This window comes from Chiloscyllium punctatum, chromosome 22 (assembly GCF_047496795.1).
Source record: "Chiloscyllium punctatum isolate Juve2018m chromosome 22, sChiPun1.3, whole genome shotgun sequence".
Taxonomy (NCBI): Eukaryota; Metazoa; Chordata; class Chondrichthyes; order Orectolobiformes; family Hemiscylliidae; genus Chiloscyllium; species Chiloscyllium punctatum.
In genome coordinates, this window is record NC_092760.1 from 34,905,453 (window position 1) to 34,928,737 (window position 23,285).

General features: G+C 40.7%; 1 protein-coding gene across 2 annotated transcripts in view; it reads right to left on the reverse strand.

The window, feature by feature from the left end:
- LOC140493499 (EF-hand calcium-binding domain-containing protein 4B-like) overlaps window positions 1–20,365 on the reverse strand; it is a 144,601-nt gene extending 124,236 nt beyond the window's left edge. Inside the window, exons 1-2 of one of the 2 annotated variants that reach the window (XM_072591993.1) lie at window positions 20,174–20,365; window positions 19,822–19,963 (exon numbers count right to left, since the gene is read on the reverse strand). The gene's annotated coding sequence lies outside the window, so the exon portion shown is untranslated. The remainder of the gene's footprint in view (window positions 1–19,821; window positions 19,964–20,173) is intronic. The other variant, XM_072591992.1, reaches the window with a different exon arrangement.
- Window positions 20,366–23,285: the final 2,920 nt, after the last annotated feature.

Below are 23,285 nucleotides of genomic sequence, written 5' to 3' on the forward strand. Positions count from 1 at the left end.
AGTCTTCCTATGCATTACTCAGAAATATGCAATATTTTGATATATCTGGTTACCTGTGCAGTTTAAAATGTATTGATATTTGTACATATAATTTATCTAAAAAGAAACAGAGCAAAGAAAGACAGCATTCATTTTGAGACAATTTATATTATTAACGACAATTAGATTTCTGTTACAATTATTCTGCTGGGAACATTGGAGAAGAAATTTCTCTGCAATGCTGTTCTAAGACTTCAAAAGAAAATTCCATTCAACAGTCTCATGATGTCGAAGATGGAGTGCAAAGCTAACTTAATGGAGTTTTTCTTAAGAAGTAACAAACAGGATTGATGAGGGCAGAGTGGTGGGTATGATCTATATGGACTTCAGTAAGATGTTCAACAAAGTTCCTCATGGGAGACTGGTGAGCAAGGTTTGATCACATGAAATATAGGGAGAACTTGCCATTTGGATACAGAACTGGCTCAAAGGTAGAAGACAGAGGGTAGTGGTGGAGGGTTGCTTTTCAGACAAGAGGCCTGTGATCAGTGGTGCGTCACAAGGATGAGTGCTGGGTCCACTGCTAGTCATTTATATAAATGGTATGGGGTGTGAACATAGAAAGTATAGTTAGGTTTGCAGATGACACCAAAATTGGACGTGGATTGGACAGCCAAGAAGATTACCTCAGAGTATAACAAGATCTTGATCAGATGGGCCAATGAGTGGCAGGTATAGAGTTTAATTTAGATAAATGCGAGGTGCTATATTTTGGAAAGAAAATCAGGGCAGGACTTCTACACTTCATGGCAATGTCTTGGGGAGTATTGCTGAACAAAGACATTGGAGTGCAGGTTCACGATTCCTTGAAATTGGAGTCACAGGTATATAGGATAGTGAAGAGTGTGTTTCGTATGCTTTCCTTTATTGGTCAGAGCACTGAGCAGAGTTGGGAGGTCATGTTGCAGCTGTACACGACATTGGTACGGCCACTTTTGGAATACTGTATTCAATTCTGGTCTCCCTCCTAAAAGGAGGGTGTTATGAAATGTGAAAGGGTTCAGAAAAGATTTACAAGGATGTTGCCAGGATTGGAGGGTTTGAGTTACAGGGAGAGGCTGAGTAGGCTGGGGCTGTTTTCCTGAGGGCGTTAGAGGCTGAGGGGTGACCCAGTAGAGATTTATAGAATCATGAAGGGCATGGATAGTGTGCCTAGACAAGGGTAGAAGAATCCATAACTAAATGGCATATGTTTAAGGTGAGAGGGGAAAAATATAGAAGAGACCCAAGAGACAACATTTTCATGTAGAGGGTGGTACGTGTGTGGAATGAAATGCCAGATGAAGTGGTGCAGGCTGGTACAATTACAACATTTAAAAAGCATCTGGATGAGTATATGAATAGGAAGGGTTTAGAAGTACATGGGCCAGATGTTGGCAATGGGACTAGATTTATTTTGAATATCTGATCGGCATGGACAAATTGGACTGAAAGTTCAGTTTCCATGCTGTACAGTTCTATGACTAAGTCTTATGCATTTTATCGTATCCAAAATACCTGTGTTATTGGATTTGGTGCTTGAAAAACTGCTGACCTAAAGCAGCTTGGAAAGAGGAGGGTTTCTGCAGAATTTCCGACAATGCAACATTATAAACAGGCATAAACAGATATTCTCCATTCTGAATGGTATGTCAAAAGAAAACCCCACATAAAATCTCCCCTCCTTGATAGCCTCCAAATCAGCAGTCAATAACTTCAAATGTTAATGGTGTGTCTGACGACATCAAGAGATTTACACTTTATCCCAATAAAATTGCTTAAAATCTGATTCATTACAAGAATGCAGCACAGGAATAAAATTTGAGCTCTTGACATGAACTGCAAGTTTGATGCTGTAGTCAAAGACTGGAGAAACAGAAACAAAATGTACATAAATATCCAAGTAACCATTACCTTGTCACTTTGAGATCCGATTGGCAATTAGCAGCACAGGCAAACTGAGTGTAAATATTATATGACTGAAGAAGTTGGACTGATTTTGAAATGACTATGGAGTAAACAGCATTATAAGCAGTCCTGTTCTGATTGCCTTAACCTTGCTAGTAACCTTGGATAGCTTAGCAAAGCAATTCTGACAACAACATGGTGCAATAACCACTTATAACAAGATATTTACCATATTGGGCAGTGTAATGATAAAGATTCAAAAGATACTCAACTAATGTTTTTGCTGCGGTAAGGATGTGTGTGCATGAAACAGAAGTGGACAGGATCAGGTTGCAACAACTGTCATCCTACCCTTTCGCCTCTCACAATCACCCAAATCATGGCCCCACAATCTCTCCAGATCATTACATCCATCTGGGGAACACTCAGTTTCCTGAACGCATGCTAGTGCCTCCCAATTCAGTGCCCATTTTTGTTAGAACTCCACATTTGCATTCCTCAAATCAAATATCTTTGACAGTACTGATCCAGCTCTCCCAGGCACAATTTATATGCTGGTAAGACTGTGATTAAAAGTAAGCAATCCAACCTTATCTGTAATGTTTGGCAAGTTTGAGCCACACCATTCGCCAGTGTCATTTCTTCACGGTCATCCAGCTGATAGGCCGTCATAAATCTGGTTCCATTCATAACTACCCAGTATCAGTGCAATGGCTTCTCTTACGCCTCACTCAGCATTACCTCCATACCTCAAGGATCTAATCTTTGGTGTTATCTACAAACTGCTCCTCATTTACTTCACCTTACAACAGTTCCTATCTGTATGGTGACAAGAGACAGCTCTCTTTTGATAGCTGCAAAAGTGAGAACCGCAGATGCTGGAGATCAGAATTGAGAGCGTGGTGCTGCAAAAACACAGGTCAGACAGCATCGGAAGAGCAGGAGAATCAACATTTCGGGCAAAAGCCTGACCTATTGTGCTTTTCCAGCTACACACCTTCGACTCTCCTTTGATAGTACCGTTTTCAACTCTTCTATTGTCAGACTACTTGTCAAATTTCCAGCCCTCAAGCAGAAATTTTCGATATATTTTAAAACAACCAAAGCCTTGGTCTTCAGTTCCCAATCTGTTTCTGAGCCACCAACTTCATCTCTCTACTTGGCATGGTGAGATGGAATTTGACTGTTTGCAAACTTGGTCTCATTTTCAATCAGACAAACTGGAAAAAGAAAAAAAAGCTGCCAGCCAGAGAACATCCAGTAGGGGCAAGTGGCGACCATATGCAAACTGTGGAAAAAGCATGTGAAAACCCACCCACTGAGTGCATCAAACATTTGTGGCAAGGTGCGCAGACCTAATTAGACTCTTCAGTCACCCACAAGTCCCAAAAGAAAGGAAGTCATTCACTCTAAGATCATCTGAGTCAAAATATGAATTCTCAATCAGTTTCCACAACTGACAATTCTAACTCTGCCTACACCCCCCTCCTTCATCTTGCTGAATTCCTTGCCTTCACTCATCTCCAGCTGCAGCCCACACCCAACCCTAGAGTGCTCGAGAATAGACTATTCCACGTACTCCTGGACAACCCCCTATATTGTGTCGATCCAAAAATTCTATTAACTATATTCCAACGTGCACCAAATCCTATTCATAAGCCACCCCTGCCGACACATTTATTCTCATTCTTACATTCATATCCACTTTATATGGCCTCACCCCTGCAATAATCTCCTCTAACCGTGCTACTCAAGTTCTCCATAATTGTCTATTTTTGGAGTACCTAACTTGACCATCAGTGGCCATGTTTTCAGCTACCAAGGCCTTCATTTTGGAATTCCCTCCCTAATTGCCATCAAGATATTCCTTAAGACCGCCTTTTTACAGTGCTTTTCATCACCTTGCCCAATATCACAGCTGGCTAGGGTATCAAATTCTGTTTGCTACTGCTCCTGTTAAGCAGGTTCTGTTGGTTATTGCTTCTGTGCCAAGTTTGAACATTTTCAATTTTAACAATTAACCGAGGAAATCCTTTTGACCCGTTCAAGTGGAAACAACACAAACGACTGTTATCTGAAGCATCTGCTGACCAGTTCACTATCACTTCTCCAAGGCTACCAAAAACGTCTCCAGAAAACTTTACGAGAAGGCAAAAGGTAAACTTACAAGCCACCTTGATGTGTTGTGTCACTCAGAGTGGTACCTATCTGTCCTGTACCATGGTAAATACAAATGAGACTCTGATGTTAAATAGAGAATCCATGACACGTCCCTGCAAGTGGAGTAGAGTATCAAGTCCTATTGCTCAATAACATCTTCATACATTTCCCAGAATTTGTGATGGTTAATCTGATTTGTTGAGCAGGTAAGTGAAACATGGTTGCTACAATATACTTCAGTTATTGATTAAGGCAAAACCAATGAAAGGAACCAGGGGCTCTTTACAGACCAGAGAATAAAGGAAACGGCAAAGATATTATACAAATATCTTGTATCTGTCTTCATGGTATAGAGTGTATTTGACAAATAGAGTCAGATGTACAGCATGGAAACAGACCCTTTGGTCCAATTCGTCCATGCTGACCAGATATCCTCACCTAATTTAGTCCCATTTGCCAGCACTTGGCCCATATCCCTCGACATTCATAAACCCATCCGGGATGCCTTATAAATGTTGTAATTGTATCAGCCTCCTCCACTTCCTCTGACAGCTCATTCCATATATGCACCACACTCTGCAAGAAAAAGTGGCCCTTTAGGTCCCTTTTACATCTTTCCCCTCATCCTAAACCTATTCCCTCTAGTTCTGGACTCCCCCACCCCAGGGAAAAGACTATTTATCCTATTCATGCCCCTCATGATTTTACAAACCTCAGCCTCCGATGCTCCACAGGAAACAGTCCCAACCTATTCAGCCTCTCCCAATTAGCTCAAATCCTCCAACCCTGCCAAAATCCTTGTGAATCTTTTCTGTTTTTCCACAACATCCTTCCTATAGGAAGGAGACCAGGATTGCACGCCATATTCCAAAAGTGGCCTCACCAATACAGCCACAACATGCCAAATGACCTCCAAGTCATCTGCATACAGGACTAGTCATCGTCAGGTTTTTTTTTCCCCCCTAAACAATTTAAAGCAACCTTCGAAAGATAAGAAACTGCAGTAGTTCATGAAGTGAAATGCTGGGATGCACTTCAACCAAGGTGACACCAGCAGTTGATGCAATTCTTGTTATAATTCTGACAGGCGCATATTTAGGATGCTAGAAAATACCAGAAATAATGAAGAATCAAGAATCTAGTGAGGATAAGAACCTTCAAGGAAACAATGTTAGAAATAGAATTCTGGGGAAATGAATGGGACTAAGATACGTAAATCTCAGATCAGATAGTTTATAGTGTAGCACTTTTATAGCTATCTTTATTGAGATCATGGATGCAATCACTTAGATTTTCACAATTCCCTAGAATTAGGCCCACCTGATCAAGACCCCATTGTACTCTGAGGTAACTTTCTTCGCTGTCCACTACACCTCCAATCTTAGTAACTATACTTCCTAGGTTCACATCCAAATCATTTGTATGAATGGCAAAAAGTAGTGGACCCAGCACCAATCCTTGTGGCTAGCTGAGCCAGTTCAGTATCCAAATGGCTAGTTCTCCCTGTATTCCATGAGATCTAACTTTGCTAACCAATCTTCCTTTGGGAATGTTGCTGAATGTCTTACTGAAGTCCATATAGATCAGGTCCACCACATTTGAGCAATGCTAGCTCAGTTCCTAGCAGAAACAAATCCACAGGACAAAGTTACTCTTAAATCGGCACAAACCAATAAAAAAAAGTGACAACCTCTCAGCAAAGGTGAACTTGGCAGAATGTCTATTTAAAAGAACACTCATCCAATTTTATTCTACTACTTTAAATAAACAACATTCCATCAAAATTTAGGGCATGATGTGAAGATGCCAGTGTGAAGCTGTGAAACAGGATTATAAGACACAGAACTTGGAGCAAACAATTTATAGCTTCACATGAAGGAGCAGTGCTCCAAAAGCCAATGCTTCCAAGTAAACCTGTTGGAATATAACCTGGTGTTGTGCGATTTTAAAAATTAGGGAAGACAACCCCTTTAGGGGTACTACAACAAAATTCCAAAAGGAAACATACAAATTAAAAGTGTAATTTTATAAAGTGGGGACAGATTTGAAGGGTACCCGCAGACAACACGAGCAAGTTTTCCAAGGGTATTCGGGCATGGGTGCAAGGTCAGGAGTTGTCCCTTCTCTCAGAAGTAGATATCAACTTAAGGCTGAAGTAAACCAGCTTATTTTTCCAGCAGCGGTTAAATGTAAGCTTTGGCTTTTAACTGGCAAGCCAGAGAGGTTACATGTGTAACCCAGGCACTTGTACCTCTGGCAAGTAAAAACAGCTGGAGGAAAATAATCACTGAGCAAGTGACATGCCAGAAAGGCCATCCTAGTGTACCCTGTGAACAGGGATCACTGAACTACCTTTCTAGACCTTCCCTCTGCCCATAACATGCATTTTGCTTTGTGGGTGTATGTGAATATTAACAAGTTGAGTTGTAATACAATGGTTCACAATAGTTTATCTATCGAAAAATCTATGTAATAACGCAAATTTAATTAATCACAGTAACCTGGTCTGTACATTGTTGACCTGGGTCTAAAAGTCAGGTGAGCTGTGCAATTCTGCATGGTTTTAAATATTTAAAACTTGTCACAACTCTCGGAACCTAGGGGACTGATTTCCAGCAGGCTACACCAGTGAGGTGTAATCACAAGGAAGTTGGCCAATCTGTCTGCCCTTTTGAGTACCATGGGGCCCAGTGTAGGGGGCTGAAGTGCAATAAAATATTTAGTAAAAGCCCTTTTACCCAATTTTATACCAAAGACGAGGTGGAATATAATGCATTCATTGCACCGGATCCCAATTGCATGACAGGCAAAGGAGGTAAAATTGCACTCAAAGACTTTGTTTAAGTAGAGTTGCTGTTGAAACAGTGGAACTGTACACAACATTTGAGAGTGCCACACCTCTCCCCAGGGAAACAATGTTACAACCAGCTGCCTATGTGCACAAATACTCCATTCTCCAGGACTGACATCCATTCAACCTTGCAAGGTAACACGTATACACAACGTCTCTCTGATCAAAGCCAAATTGATAAAATCCTATATGAGCTATGGTCAGCCTCATAATACAGAGTCGGAGCCAATCTGCTTTGAGACATCTAATGACTCACAGTTCATTGGAAACCTTCCAGGTTTCAATTAATTTGTTCTGAAGCCAGACAGCTGACGGACTAGATGTCATGGTCATTCATCAGCTGTGGATTTCCCAGCCCCTTGTGGCTCCAAATGAGAAGATTTCATACTGGTGATAATACAGAACTGATCAAGCCCTACAAAATTGCTCTTTCAAATTTGCCATCAATGTCTGCTCCCCAAAAACACATCATTGATCCTCCTCTTACCTACCACCTATTTGATGGCCTCTCGAAAGAAATATGCTAACATATCCCACTGCTTTGCATAACTTTCCCATGTTTTTGAACCGGTCCAATCAGATTTCTGTCTATTGAGTATGGCTGAGATCAGAGTGAACCATCCATCCTCATTCTTCTTGATCTTCCTACAACCTTTAACATGATTAACCACACCACCCTCCTCCATGGTTGAACAAAGTATTCATTCACCCATCAATTTCATACCTGCTGACTTTCATTGACTGCTGCTACCCAAATGCCTCATTTTGACCTGCCCATCCTCATTTTTAAAATTCCTCATTGGCCAACCCAATCTTTGTAATCCCCTCCAGAATTACAACCATCTAAGTGATGCATTCTCCAATTCTGGCCCCCAGTGCAGCTTTTGTTTCCATTTGTTCCATCACAGGATGGGACACCTTCAAATGTTTGGACTAGAAACTCTGGCATTTCCTACACCCCTTAAAATCGGATTCAACCAAACTTTTGAACACCTGTCCAACTTTCTTCTCAGGCTCATACTATAACCAATGTAAAATGCCTTGGAATGTCTGGCTATTTTAAAAACAAGGGTGCTATACAAGTATAAAGCTGTAGCGGGAACAGCTTTTTGGGATGACACCACTAGGTAGTAGAGTCACCTGCATCCCCTTTCATTTCAATGAGAGTTTTGTACCACCTGGCAAGCTTGGGAGTTAATTCTAAACCACCGGGACACTGGCATGGGATGCGGCAATACCCAGATAGGAGCAATGGTCAAAGACAGCCAGCAGAATGCCTTCACCCACATTGAAACAATTAGAGCAGTGAGCTTCCCCACAGGCAGCACGCACATTATCCCGCAATCCACAGCAGTGTTGGCAGTATGGAAAAACCCACAGTTGACCACGTGACAGAATGACCATCGACTTTGTAACTGCATGAGTCAATGCTGGCACCAATGCAGAGATCTCTTTTAATTAGTAACAGCAGCTATAGAAATTTGAACAGCAAATACCTTCTTAATCAAGGTATACACACACACACGGGAGATTGCAAATCTCTTATTGGAAAGCAGTGAAACTGCAACGTACATTACCTTCCAGTACCAAGAACCAACCCTACTCTCCCGATTTCTTCCTTCCACTTTAGCGAGACTTAGGGGAGAAAAAGGTTCAAATTCGACCTTATAGTGGCAGCAGTAACTAATAACTGGGACATTCTAGTTTTATTGAGGGAAAAAAAAAGCAAGAGAGAAAGGAGGAGATTGCCTGCTAGATTTCAAGTAATGCCATGCTAAAAGGAATGGTGATCCTAATATTCTCAGTTTAGGATCAAAAGAGTTTTTTTTAAAACAAAGAAAAGTCCTTTTGCTTCCATCCTCTCAATACCATCCCATGACTGTTGTGCTAACCACAACTCATGGTTAAAAAGCAGCTTAGTAGCCTATTTAGGAGGGTGAATTCTGATAGCCATCATTTGTTTTGCTGCCCTGACAGCGTTCTACTTCGTATCACATGTTTCCACATTTTACAGAGGATGCTATGAAAAGAAAAACAAACTGATTCCACTCCAACTATTTTTAAGAACACAAAAGGACAACATCATTCTAACATCCAGCATGATTCCAGCACTGCTTGGGGCATTTTGGCAATTTTATATGTTTGAACCTTTGATTTGGGTATCTTCAGCTCAAAAGATAAGTAATTTCAGGAAGGATTATATATCTCGTTTAGCAAGTCTTCAGATTGAGGAGTACTGACGAAGCTGAGGGCCAGATGTCACAGACAAATATTTTGCTTTGGGGAAGAACTATAAAATGAACAATAAACACAGGCACCTCCCGAACAGTCAATAGACCGAACTCTGGTAGAACTGCATTTCTCATGAGTCATTCCTTCTCATGCAAGAGTTAATAACCCTAAAAATAACTGTAGGCTAAAATCCAATTCAGAAAACAATTAGCTAGCCAGTCATTAAAAATTTAAAACATAAAAAGTGGCGTTGTCACAATATTATGGCTTTGATCTCTAAACCAGAATAAAACTGGATGTGCATACAATGGATTCCCCCTTGACAGATGATTTGTCTTCTCATGCATAAAGATGATGGTGGGAGAGCAGGACGTTACAGTTCCCTGGATCTAGACAACAACGCTGATGAAATAAAACAGTAAAGGTGAAAGAGAGCCGGTGAAGAGTTAGACAGAATGTGATCACTTTAATAGATCCAGAATAAGAAATAAGAGCAGGAGTAGGCCATTTGGCTCCTCAAGCTTGCTCCACCATTCAATAAGATCATGGCTGATCTTTTTTGTGGACTCAGCTCCACTTACCCACTCACTCACTCACTATAACCTTTCATTCTTTTACTGTGCAAAAAAATTGTCTTTGTCTTAAAAACATTCAACGAGGTAGCCTCACTGCTTCACTGGGCATGAGTTCTACAGATACACAACTCTTTGGGTGAATAGCTTCCTCCTCAACTCAATCCTAAAACTGCTTCTCCTTATTTTGAGGCTATGCCCCTAGTTCTATGGAGATACAAAAAAAAGAGACTAATCCTCAAGGATTGTGCTGTTCTCTCCTTTGAACTAACATGTCTACAAGTGACTAGTCCATGCAGGGACAAAAGCAGAGCATTGCATGTATTAAGTGATCCAGGGTCATTAGGAGTCTATAGAAATTAAGACAATTCCAGAGGGGCTGTTTTTAACCCTGTTATTTTCATTGACCCTCACTTGTTTCTTGATTATAAAAGTAACATAAAAGGGTAAAACTAAAACTGTTCAGTGGACCCAATGAAGGTGGGAGATGACAAAATGAAATTACCAGGAATATCCCTCCAAGCCAGATAGAAGGCCCTATTTTACCCAATAGTGAGGAAATTAGGAAAATCCTCTTTTATCAGGATTGCACTGTGGACAAGCAAGGAGCACCATTATAAAAAAAGTGTACTCTCAAAGTACAATTCATGGCAGTATGGAATAGATCCAAAACAAGACCACATTGTTAACTGATTTTCTTGTAAAAGGAGTACATTCACCAAACACTTCAAAATTTGTATTAGCCCAAATAAATGTCCAAATTAATTTCAACGGCATGATGAATTGTTAAAGCTAATTTACATTTACCGTGGTGATGTTTATTACTTTTTTCCCCCCCCAGTAGGAACTCCATTAATGCAATTTATATAGCTCGCTGCATGAGAATCTAATGCAATGGAAAATAACAACTTTCATGAATGAGCCAACTCTGTAGTCATTTAAGAATTATTAGCCAATCAATCGTACTGCTCATGCAAAGCCACTGACAGTATTCCAGGGGCTTGAAACTTAGTCTTACAATTTTTAAATGAGGCTACTTCCCACTACCAGGAATGGTGTTTCTTTCTGCATGACAAGTTTAGTCTTCAACCAGTCAATGTCTCTTGGCACTACACATATGGAGTGATGACCAACAATAATCTGATGATGATGGAGAGGATGATTTAACCAACTGGAGTTGGTTGCAAAATAGACATTTCTGCATGATGGGTGGGTGGTGGGCAGGGTCGCAATATTAAGGCACCAAGGAGATTATAGTTGAGAGTGTGGTGCTAGAAAAGCACAGCAGGCCAGGCAGCATCTGTGGAGCAGGAGAATTGACATTTCGGGCATAAGCCCTTCATCAGGAATGCCAAAAACATCAATTCTCCTGCTCCTTGGATGCTGCCTGACCTGTGTTTTTCCAGCACCACACACTCTACTCCCATCTCCAGCATCTGCAGTCCTCACTTTCACCAAGGAGGAGATTGTATAATTGCAGTTTGATAGATTTAAAATGATGGTCTGCAGTACAGATACAAAACTACAAATTAATATTGAAGTAGTCAGGGAATGGTGTCAGGGCCAGGGTTGAACAGGACTCTTGCCAAGTCAGAGGACCATCTCGTGAACCTGTCTAAGACTGGCACAGGAGGCTCCTTAGTTTAACCACTCTCTCTGCACCTCACCCAACATCCCCCCCCAGCTCCCATCCCTACCACTCTTGACCCTCACTATATGCATGGCCAAAGATCTTTGGATAGATGTGAACATTGCATTTCAAGAACCTTTAAGACAATGGAGTTTATAAAAGTTGCTGTTTTTAAAAAAGGGGAACCAAGTTTAAAGCACTTTAAAAGCACAGAAAAAGATAGAGACAGAAAATGGAACGTGCCTCAAGCAGTATTTTATAAAAAAGGTCAAGTCTATCATACCCAACATTTACTCATGATTCTTTTATGCTCCAATCAGTCTTTGCTACCTAGCAACAAGACAATCACTCCCCTTGTGATTCCTTTCCAGCTTAAGGAAATCTGTTTGCTTTGACATCAGTGTAGTAACAAGCAGGAAATGCCAATTGTGGCCTTTTACAACAGACTGGTGAAGATCAGGTGACCACATTCCTCTGCTGCACCTGTTGTGTGTAAATGCAACACCAATTTACCTCGAATAGATTTGTAAAAGACAATCTGCTTGGTTTCAATGAAAGTCATTCCTTAATAAGCTACCAGAAAAGACAGTACAAACTATTGTGCCAACTATCTCAGCAGTACCTGAAGGTCATTATCTTCTACAGTTCTCTGCCCAAAGACAGGACTGACTCAGACTGGCAATGCCTAAATGGGGACCGCAAGGTGCCGACCCATCTGAAACAGGAATCAAATCTTCTGCTGTGGTACTAATCTGATGCACATTGGTCAGCCATGCCAACTGAACAAAACTAAACCCCCTTACTGACAGAGTCCACGCAAACAGATAAATCAGGAGCAGTAGGATATTTGCCCCATTGAGTCTGCTCTGCCTTTCAAAGAAAAAGATGGCTGATCTAATTGCTCCGCATTCCCGCTTACCCAAGATTACTTTTCACCCCCTTGTTAAATCAAGAATCTATTCACCTCAGCCACAGAAATATTCAAAGGCTTGCCTTCTACAACCTTTTCAATGAAGAGACTCATGATTTAAGGGGAAAAAAAGTCCTCTGTCTTAGATGGGCATGCCCTGGTTTTTAGAACAGAAACACCTTGTTCTAGAATTCCACTGGGGGAAAATATCTTTTCCACATCTATCCTGTCAAGACCCTTCAGGATCTTTCAAATTAAGTCAGCTCTTACTCTAAGCTCCAGCAGTAAAAGGCTAGCCTGGTCAACCATTCCTTCTAAGTCAACTTGGCCATTTCAGCAGTAAGTTTAACAAACACTCTTCAAGTTGATTCCAGCACATTTACATTCTTCCTCAAAATGTTGACCAATATTGTACTCACTAATCTAGATGTGGTCTTCTTATCTTCTGTAACTGAAGCATAGCCTTCATAGTCTTTTATTCAAATGAATAAAAACATTTTATAACCTTTGATTGAATATTTGCTGTACCCTTAAATACAACTTGTGCAATTCATATACAATTCTTCATCCGAAATCCTTGAGGCTAGCTGTTTTTTGGAATTCGAAATAAACATTTTCACAGTGAAATTTTTAAACATTACCCAATAGCAGATGCACGTGTGAATAGTACAAGCGCCGAGACACCTGCCAGTGCTGGGCCACGCCATGTGGGAGTTGGGTCACCTGTCTGCATGCCAAAATGACTCCCCACACAAAAAAAAAGAATTTCGGACTTCAGAACTTTTGATAAAAAGTACTCGCATACCCATATCCTCCTACATGTCAGAGTTCAGCAATCTATCACTATTTATTCCAAATACATTTTTTGTTTTTAAAATTCTTCATGCCAAAATGGACATTGTCACATTATCCCACAATAATACTTACTTGAACAAAGGCATTACATTGCTAATCTTCCTTTTTTTTAGAAAAAGATTCCCTACAGTGTGGAAACAGGCACTTCGGCCCAACAAGTCCACACCAACCCTCCAAAGAGTAACTCACCCAGACCGACTTTACCTCCGACTAATGCACCTAATGCTATGGGTAATTTAGCATGGCCAATTCAACTAACCTGCACATCTTTAGATTGTGGGAGGAAACCGAAGCACCCGGAGGAAACCCATGCAGACACGGGGAGAATGTGCAAACTCCACACTGATAGTCGCCCAAGGCTGGAGTCAAACCTGGGTCCCTGTTACTGTAAGGCAGCAGTGCTAACCACTGTGCCGCTCTGTGGTGGGACCCTCTCTAAATAGAGAGTTTTAGTGAATTAAAAACTATGGGACCTCAAATACATTTGCTTCTCTTCCTTCATTTCCTAATTTTGAAAAACATTTCCTAAAACTATCAACCAGTTCTTTGTCATTTACTCCAATAATTTATGTGGTTTGGTGTGATATTTGATTTTAATGTGCCCCTACAAATCAGCTTGGGAAATTTTATGAATTAAAGTGCCTCTAGGTAAATACAAGTTGTTACAGTAGAATTTGAATACAAGCAATATTGTAAAACAGGTTTATAAGAATCTGCAGCCTACGTTCATAGGAAAAAATGAAATCAGAGGTTGTAGCATTGCACTCTCACTCTATTGCAGAGTCATCTTGAACCCCCAGCATATATTTGGAATTGGCCAATAAATCTGGGACATTTCTGGCTGATCACACAGCATCATAATTCAAAATGCAGATGACACACTGAGCTTTTGGGGAGTTCATTGGGCAGGCTTTCAAACAGGAATTACAAAGACATTAGCTGATCTAAAGTGCATTCGATATCATAGCTAGAACCCATTCATATTGCCTCTGCCCCTCACCCCACCCCCAAAAATGTAGAAATGGAGATACTAAATATTATCAGCTGTTTCTGCTCCAAATGTGAACCATCACTACAGCATTCGGAGATACATTCCTACTTACTGCACTTTTGTTTTTGAAAAAAAGGGATTGGTAAGGGGAATTGAAATGGGCGGTGACTGGGAGGTCAGGTCAGTCCCTGTGGACCCATCTGAGATACTCGGTTAGTCATTCCCTAAGTTTACATTCGGTCTCCCCGATGTAGAGAAGACCACACCAGGAACACTTGATGCAGTAAACTTGGTTGGAGAAGAGCCAGGTGAACCTCTCTCTCATCTGGAAGGATGTAGAGCCTTGGATGGAGGTAAGTTGGGGGGGGGGGGTTGTACAGGCACTCTCTTTCCAACATGACCATCCTTGGCATCCTCCATTGCCACAATGGACCAAACCGTAAATTGGAGGAATATCTCACAATATCCTTGATTTTTTTCATGGAATGTGTGCATCACTGGCATGGTCAGTATTTGATGCTCACCCCTCACTGACTAAAATGGCTTATGAAGCCATTGGGTAATCACATTGCTATGGGTCTCAATTGCACATTGATCAGACCAGGCAAGGATAACAGATTTCCTACCAGAAATGACATCAGTAAACTCCATTTTGCAACAATTAACAAGAGCTTTGTGGTCACCATTGAACGTATGTACTATTTGGAACAAAAATGTATTAATAGTACAAATAAAGGTTAATCTTATCGATATTAGAGAGATCAAAGACAGAATCTAAAATATTCAATGGTATGTCACTTTTAAAAAGGACATCAGGAAAGGAAGGCTAGTCTCTCTAACCCCGAGGCTCCCAGCCTCATTCCTAATGAAGGGCTCTGGTTCGAAACATCGATTCTCCTGGTCGTCGGATGCTGCCTGACCTGCTGTGCTTTTCCAGCAACACACACTCTACTCTGATCTCCAGCATCTGCACACCTCACTTTCTCCAAACAGTTTTGTAAGTACAGCTTGGAATAAGTATGATAGCAAGAAATGATCTTGTGCTGGAAGATATACAATTAAAATGGAGCGGAAGTATAATATAACAAGGGATATTTTTTTTAAAAAAAAAAAGAGACTGGTAAATGTAGTCCATAGGCCTATCAGTAGCTCTATGATAGGACAGAGAATTAATCAGGAGATAATGATGGCAGTATATTAGTCATGAAACTTCATGTAAATTGGGAAATTTAAATTGGCAGAGGTACCCTTGAGAAATAATTTAGAGTATTCCTGACAGTTTCTTATAACAACAGTGTTGTTGGGCAATGTGGTGGCTCAGTGGTTAGCACTGCTGCCTCACAGCACTGGGAACCTTGGGTGACTGTCTTGATGGAGCTTGCACATTTTCCCTACGTCAGTGGGGATGTTCCTCTGGGTGGTCTGGTTTCCTTCCACAGTCCAATGATGTGCTAATTAGGTTAATTGGCCATGCCAAGTTGCCTAGGGATGTGTAGGATAAGTGGATTAGTCAGTGGAAGTGCAGAGTTACAGGGATAGGGTAGGGGTGGGTCTGTGTGGGACGTTCTTCAGTGGGGTGGCGGTCGGTGTGGACTCAGTGGACCAAATGGCCTGCTTCCATTTTTCTATTATTCTATGTTGTGGATCCAGCCAGGGATCAAGCTGTTTTGGATCTGGTGATAGCGTAGATATTTTCTAAATCAAACTGTTAAGATATATCATTAGTTACTTCTGGAGCAGGTAGGTAGGTAGGACAAAAAAAGACGGACCTTTAGCTCAGAGGTAAGGACATTACCACTGCACCAGAACAGCTGCCTCATTGCAGATCAATGAGGGCGGTTTTAATATATTATGTCAGAGTTTTTAAAAAAAACCTCTTAGAAACAGTGACTGTAACATGATGGAATTTAGACTCAAGTTTGTTCGTAACCCAGGTTACTTTCAATTGTACTAGACTTAAAGTAAGGCTAATTGCAAAGGAAGAGCTAGTTGGAGTGGACCAAAGGAGTTTAGCAACAAATGTTGCAAAGGAACAATGTCAGGCATTTAAGAAAATACTTCATGACTCATAATAATGATAAACTCCAGTGAGAACAAATGATTCAGAAGGGTATAAGCCAACTATGATTAACCAGGAAACTTAAGGATAACATCAAATTGAAAGAAAATAAACAGTGTGACAATGATTAATGGTAAGTCAGTGGAATAGGAAAGTTTATAAAAACCAACAAAGGATGACCCAAAAAAACAAATGGAGACTAAATTTGCAAGTAATATCAACATGAACAGCAAAAGATTCTTTGAACACAAAATGGAAATGAGCGCCCTAAGTGACTATAAGTGAACAGACTGGAGAAGTAACAATGAGGAACGAGGAAATGGCAGAGAAATTGAATAAATACTTTGCATCAGTCTTCACAGTAGAAGACACTAATAGCATCTCAAAGTTACTAAATATTCAAGGGACAAAAAGGGGAAGAGTATAGAGATACAATAACTATCACAAATTAAGAAAGTACTAGGACATCTAATGGAGCTAAATACGGATAAGCCCATTGGACCAAATGGGATGAACTAAAGATATTAAAAAGAAGTAGCCAGAGATGTAATGAATGCCCTGGCAGAAATTTTCAAGAATCTTTAAATTCCAGAAAAATGCTAAAGGATTGCCAATGTAACAAATACCTTGATTCAAAAAAGTACTGAGAGGTTTAAAAAAAAAATATTGGCCAGTTTATATCAACTATAAATGATGTAATAGCAGAGCATTTAAAAGTTCCAACTGTAATATGAATGAGAGTCAGCACAGCTTTATATACAGAACTGTATAAAGGAGGTAACAGGATACATAAAGGTGAAGCAGTGGATTTATTATATTTGGATTTCCAAAAAGTTGTTTGCAAAAATACTTAAATGAAGATAACACTTCAGTGTTGAGTAATGAGCTCTGATAGAGGATTGCCTAAGAGAAGATAGAGTTGAGATTGGGGCGGGGGGGGGAAAAGAGGGGGAAAGGAATGTCAGGATGGCAACCTGTGACTGCTGGAGTGCCAATGGGATCAGTGCTGGAGCTGTATTTGTTTGCAACATACATCCTAATGTCTTGGATGAGGGAGGCGAATGTACTATAGCAAAGTCTACAGATGACTCAAAAATAGGAGGGATACGGACAGGGCTAAGCAAGTTGGCAGATGGAACATGTGGGAAAGTGTACTTTGGTGGAGGAATAAATGATCAGAATATTATTTAAATGGAGAAACTACAAAACGCTGCAGTACTGAGGGAATTGGGTACAAAAGGCTGGCAAATGAGTTCAACAGATAATAGGGAAGGTTAATGGAATTATTAGCCTTAGTACAAAGGAACTGGAGTTTAAATAAAAAAGGAAGTCTTGCTAAAGCCATACAAGGTACTAATTAGATCACACTTGGAATGTTGCAAAGTGTTAATACCCATACTGAAGGAAGACATATTGGCATCAGAGGCAGTCCAGAGTAGGTTCACTAGATTGATCCTGGGTATGGAGGATTTTTTTTGTTAAAATAAAGGAGAGAATAAGTAGGTTGGGTTTATACTCTGAGTTAAGAAAGTGTGGAGCTGTAAAAAGCACAGCAAGTCAAGTAGCATCAAAGGAGCAGGAGAGTCAATGTTTCAGGTCAGAATCTTTCATCTAGGCTGGGGAAGAGAGTTTCAAAATAAATGGGGGGGGGGGGAAATGGGCAGCAAATAGGTGAATGCAGGTAGGAGGTGGCTGTGGTTGGTCAGTGGGAAGAATGGAGCAGTTGGGGGGCAGGATGATGGATAGGTCAGGTCAAGGGGCCAGGGTGGAGTGGGAATTATATTAACAGTAGTGGAAGCCCAGGATGGACATGTTGGAGAGGGGGGGTTTGAAATGGCTGACAACTGGAAGGTGGGGTTGATTGGAGTGTGCGGCTCATAGATGTTCCCTGAACCGCTCCCCAAGTTTGCATTCGGTCTCTCTGATGTAGAGGAGACTACGTCAGGAGCAGTGGATGTAATATACCCATTGGAATTTAGAACAAATGAGAGGCAAACTTATTGAAACACAAGATTCGTGAGGACTTAAAACGGCCAAAGTAGAGAGGTATTTCCCCTTGGAGGATCATCTAGGACCTGTGCACTGAAATCTCAGAATAAGGATCCCCCAGTTAGGAGGAGGAACTTCTTCTCTCAGAAGGTAGTTAGTCAATCTGTAGACATCTGTACCATACTGGGCAGTAGGATTAAGCCATTAAGTATATTCAAAGCTGAAATTGAGAGATTGTTAATCAGTAAGGGAATCAAGGATTGTGGGTAAAAATGCAAAAACATGGAGTTAAAGGATTATCAGATTATCCATTATCTCATTGCATGACAAAGCAGACACAATGGGTCAAATGGCCTACTTCTGTTGCAATGTCTTATGGGCATTTTTGGCTTTATGCAGTTCCCCACCCCCTTTACATTTCCCTCCAGAGCACACGATCATTTTACTATGTTAAAAGCATTACGTAAATGCAAGCTGTCACAGCCATTCAACATTCCACACTAATTATAATGTTGCACAGTTCTGGAATCTATGTTACAGGAAGAATGTGATTGCACTGCAGGAGAATTTACCAGGATGTTGGACAGTTGTTTTCTTTGCAACAGAGGAGACTGAGTGGGGACACGATTAAGGTGCATAAAACCATGAAGGTCATAGATAAACAGGATAGCCAGGAAAACATTTGTCCTCGTGGTGGATGGATGAATGAATGATCAGAGTACATAGATTTAAGATAAGAGGCAGAAAGTTTAGAGGTGATGTGGGGAAAAATGTTTTTCATTCGGGGTTATGGGAATCTGAATCTCACTGCCATTAAAAGGGTGGTACAGGCAGAAACTCTCATATCATTTAAGAAATATTTAAAAGTGCAGAGGTTACATTAAGGCATATAGGACTATGGGTTTAATGGTGGAAAATGGGGGTTAGAATAGATAAACTGGAACAGACTTGATGGGCCAAAGGGATCGTTAATTATGTGTACAGAAACAATGACCATAAAAAAAGGGTGGTTCAACGAAGGGGGACAGAGTGACTGGATAAAATCAATAAAACAAAGCTTAATTTACAGCCAAATAACTTTCTAAACACTCCCTCACAAGCAAACTGACACTTTATCAAAAGGAGATTAATTAATTGGTTTTACTGTAATCTAACACGGTCAAAAGGAATGCTAGAGGCCACATGAGGGAATAGGTGAAAGACTATATTCATTAAAGTGTTCATTGGTTCTGAATTGGTTGCGTAAACATGGAGATTTGTAATCAGTGGGTCAAGAATTTTATGAAGTGTGGCTAACTGAAATAAAGGTCTCATGTAAAAGTATAGACTTGATTTCGACTTAAATACAATTACCTTTTAGAGTTGAATCTTTACTCCTTCTTAATGATGTCCCAAACAGTTACCAACAAGTGGCAAAACATACTCCATAATCAGGATTAATTTCGACCTTTACTTTATCAGGGATATTGGGATCCTACTCAGTCCGCTTCCAAGTCAAAAAAAAAACACTTAAAATTGGCAAAAAGAGAAAAAAAAATCGCAAACGGTGACAAAACCTAAACCGTTTTTTGATCAGTTTTTACTATGTTGCAGACAATTAATAAAAAGCGGGGGATTAAGAGATCAACATTTACACTTTAATTTACCTCCAACCCAGGATCACATTCCAAAGGGAGATTCCCTGGAAACTTGAGTTTTCGACGTTAAGCAGCAAGTAACCTGACAGTCCCGTGACTCAATGAAATAACTCCACACTTCAAGTGTCATAATCAACGAAGGAGAGAAACGCTGAAAGAAACAGGATTATCAGAAAGGAGAATTGCTTTTTTCACTGGCCCAGCCAGGAGGAGCAGTTGGGAACAGGTTAACAGCGATCTCAAACACCGATACATGCAGCCTGATAATAGCAGTTACGCTAGTTATTGCGAGGTGGTTAACAGCCGACTAACTGGTACGTAACAACCGAGAGACTTTACTTTACCCACTGGGAAGTCTTACCTGTTACTGGTTAGAGTCAGTAGTCAGTGTAGACTTGTTTAATATTTCCAGTCCAAACTACATTGACAAACTGGAGCCTCTCTCAATTTGCCAAACAGGTTATTGCTGCCAATTTCCGGAAATGGACCGTGCAAACCTGGTAACTAAAGAAAAGCATTTGTTGTGTGTGTTTGTTTTAAAAAAAAACACTGGAATACTTTCACTTGAACCCCTTTAAAGGTCCACAACTCGATTCTTAACAGGCATGTCCCTCCCCTCGGCTCGCCACTTCCCCCTCATGTCATTTACATTGTAAATTTGCATTGAATAGTATTTAAACTGCTTTGCTAATGTAAGGATATTTATTTATGGGACACAATCCCGACTAACCGTGCGAGTTGTAGTTGAGGAGGAAAATGTCTTTATCCAGTGAGCTGCTATGATCTGCATTCTTGTAAAGTTGGAGGTCGCCGTTTCAGTCATTAAAAGGAAATTGTATGAAAGGGGGGAAAACAGGGAAGAATGGAACTATTTGGAATAACACGTTCAAAAAACGCATCGGTAAAATCGGCTGAACAGTCTCTTTCAATCATGTCTGCTTGTCCATGAGCTCTAATAGTGGACTTCTTGTGAACACAGGAGATGGACCATGGAGTGATACCCTGAAAGTTTATAGAACAAAGAATTGTACAGCACGGGAAAGGGCCCTTCAGCCGACAGTATTGTGCTGAAGGTGAGGCCAAGTTGAATTAATTCCTGCTGACTGCCCTTGGTCCATATCCCTCCCTCGCATGAACACATATGAACACAGAACAGTACAGGCCCTTCAGTACTGACTAACCTACACAACCTTCCATGCTCCTGTCCAAGTGTCGCTTAAATGTTTCAAATGTATCTGACTCTACTACCACTATTGGTAGTGCATTCCACATACCCACCACTCTATGTCCAGTTATATGCTTATCTAAAAGTCCCTTAAACACCCATATCGTATCTGCCTCCACCCCCAGCCCTGGCAGTGGGTTCCAGACTCCTACAACTTTGGTTAAAAAAAACTTGCCCTCACATCTCCTTTGAACTTCCCCACCTTAAATGCATGCCCTCTAGTATCAGATGTTTTAACTCTGGGGAAAATATTCTGCCTGTCAACCCTATCTATGCTTCTCAATTTTATAGACTTCTATCAAGTCCCCCCTTTGCCTCTGCTGCCCCAGAGAAAACAATCTGAGTTTTTCTAGCCTCTTCCTATAGCTCATACCCTCTAATCCAGGCAGTAACCTGGCAAACCTCTTCTGTACCTTCACCAAAGCCTCCACATCCTTCTTGTAATGTGGTGACCAGAACTGAATACAGTACTTTAAGTGTAGCCTAACCAAAGTCTATATTATAAAGTTAGAAGTTGACATGATCAATGCAGACTTCAGTCTGGATAGACAAGCTATTATTTTTCTTTGTTTCCCTCCTTTTTGACTTGTTTTCTGATATGTAATAATAGGGATATGGGCCAGGTAGGCAAGTGGGATTTGTTTAGTTTGCGATTATTTCCAACATGGATTGGTTGGACCAAAAGGTCTGTTTCCATGCAGTATGACTCTGACTCCATAAGGATTATTTTATTCTTTCATGGTAAGTGAATAATGTTACTCCCATTCCAAAAGGTGTTCTCTCACTTTCTCCCCAAAAGGCCTCTCTGTCTCTTTTACATTTACAATCACTAATTTCCCTTTTCATTACTATGGACCACACCAAACCTGAGCCATTCACTTAACAGCAAATGCGTCCAAGTTTAGTGAGTAATACATTTGACAAAATGTTCAGTTCAGTAATGCCTTGTCATGTGTTGCAAATATTTGGTCCTTTAAGAATTACTGTTCAATGACAGTGGAGGCTGGTACAATTGCAACATTTAAGAGGCATTTGGATGGGTATGTGAATAGGAAGGGTTTGGAGGGATATGGGCCGGGTGCTGGCAGGAAGGACTAGATTGGGTTGGGGTATCGGGTCGGCATGGACAGATTGGACCGAAGGGTCTGTTTTCATGTTGTCCATCTCGATGACTCGGTGACTCTATGATAGCGAAGCAGTTGCTCAACATAGTTGCACAAATTCCCATGTGTAAGGACAACATAGATCTTACTTAAAAAGCAAATTGGGAAAAGTAGAAGCTTAGGCACTGCTGTGTTGGAGAAAATGATGCGTGTTTTTTTCACAAAGATCAAATCTAGAACTGTGTGGTCTTCACTTATTAATTACACAATATAACTTTTCGAGTACCTTGGTTAGATGTTTTCAGGGACCAAGCAGGCACCAGGTATCTTTTGGCTAAAAGTTGCCTATCAACAGCTTTTAGAGATAAGTTGTTTTTTTGTCACAGAACTGAGAGGGAAGAGGCAGTTGCACTCAGAAGTAAGAGAAACTTGCAAACCACTACAGGTGTCTCACTCTGCCTGTCTCTGTCTGCTCTCCACCCCCCCCCCCCCCCCCCCATTGAAAGAGTAAGAGCACTTAAAGCCTTTGAAAATAGAAATCTCTAACTCAAATAAACCCTCAGTCCAACTGACCAGCTGTCAAATTGAGAACTATCTGGGGTCAACAGCGATGTAATATCTGGATTAGTGGTGCTGGAAGAGCACAGCAGCTCAGGCAGCATCTGCTCGTTGGATGCTGCCTGAACTGCTGTGCTCTTCCAGCACCACTAATCCAGTATTTGGTTTTCAGCATCTGCAGTCATTGTTTTTACCTTCAGCGATGTAATATCATCAGCAGCAAGCAGCAAAACGGAGAGAAATTGAATTCATTGCACTCTTGTGATCTGGACTCTTGATCCACAACATTTGTTACTTTTTTCTGATGCTTTCTACCTTTGGTTTCTGTAGAATTATCTGTCCTATTTGCGAATGCATATGCATGTGTGTTGGATTGAAGGAGGAATAAATTTAAGTTTGTGAATTTGCAATTACATTCTCTTTCTCCATTTGTTAAAGAATAGGTTTGTTCATAATTTTTGTTTACCTGTTTCTTGATGAAACCTGGCGTGCATTTCTTTTATAGAGGTCAAAGACAGCAAATTTACCACCCTGATCATGTATATGTGACAGCCCATTGAATCGTGGGGTTAACTTCCAGTATGCTC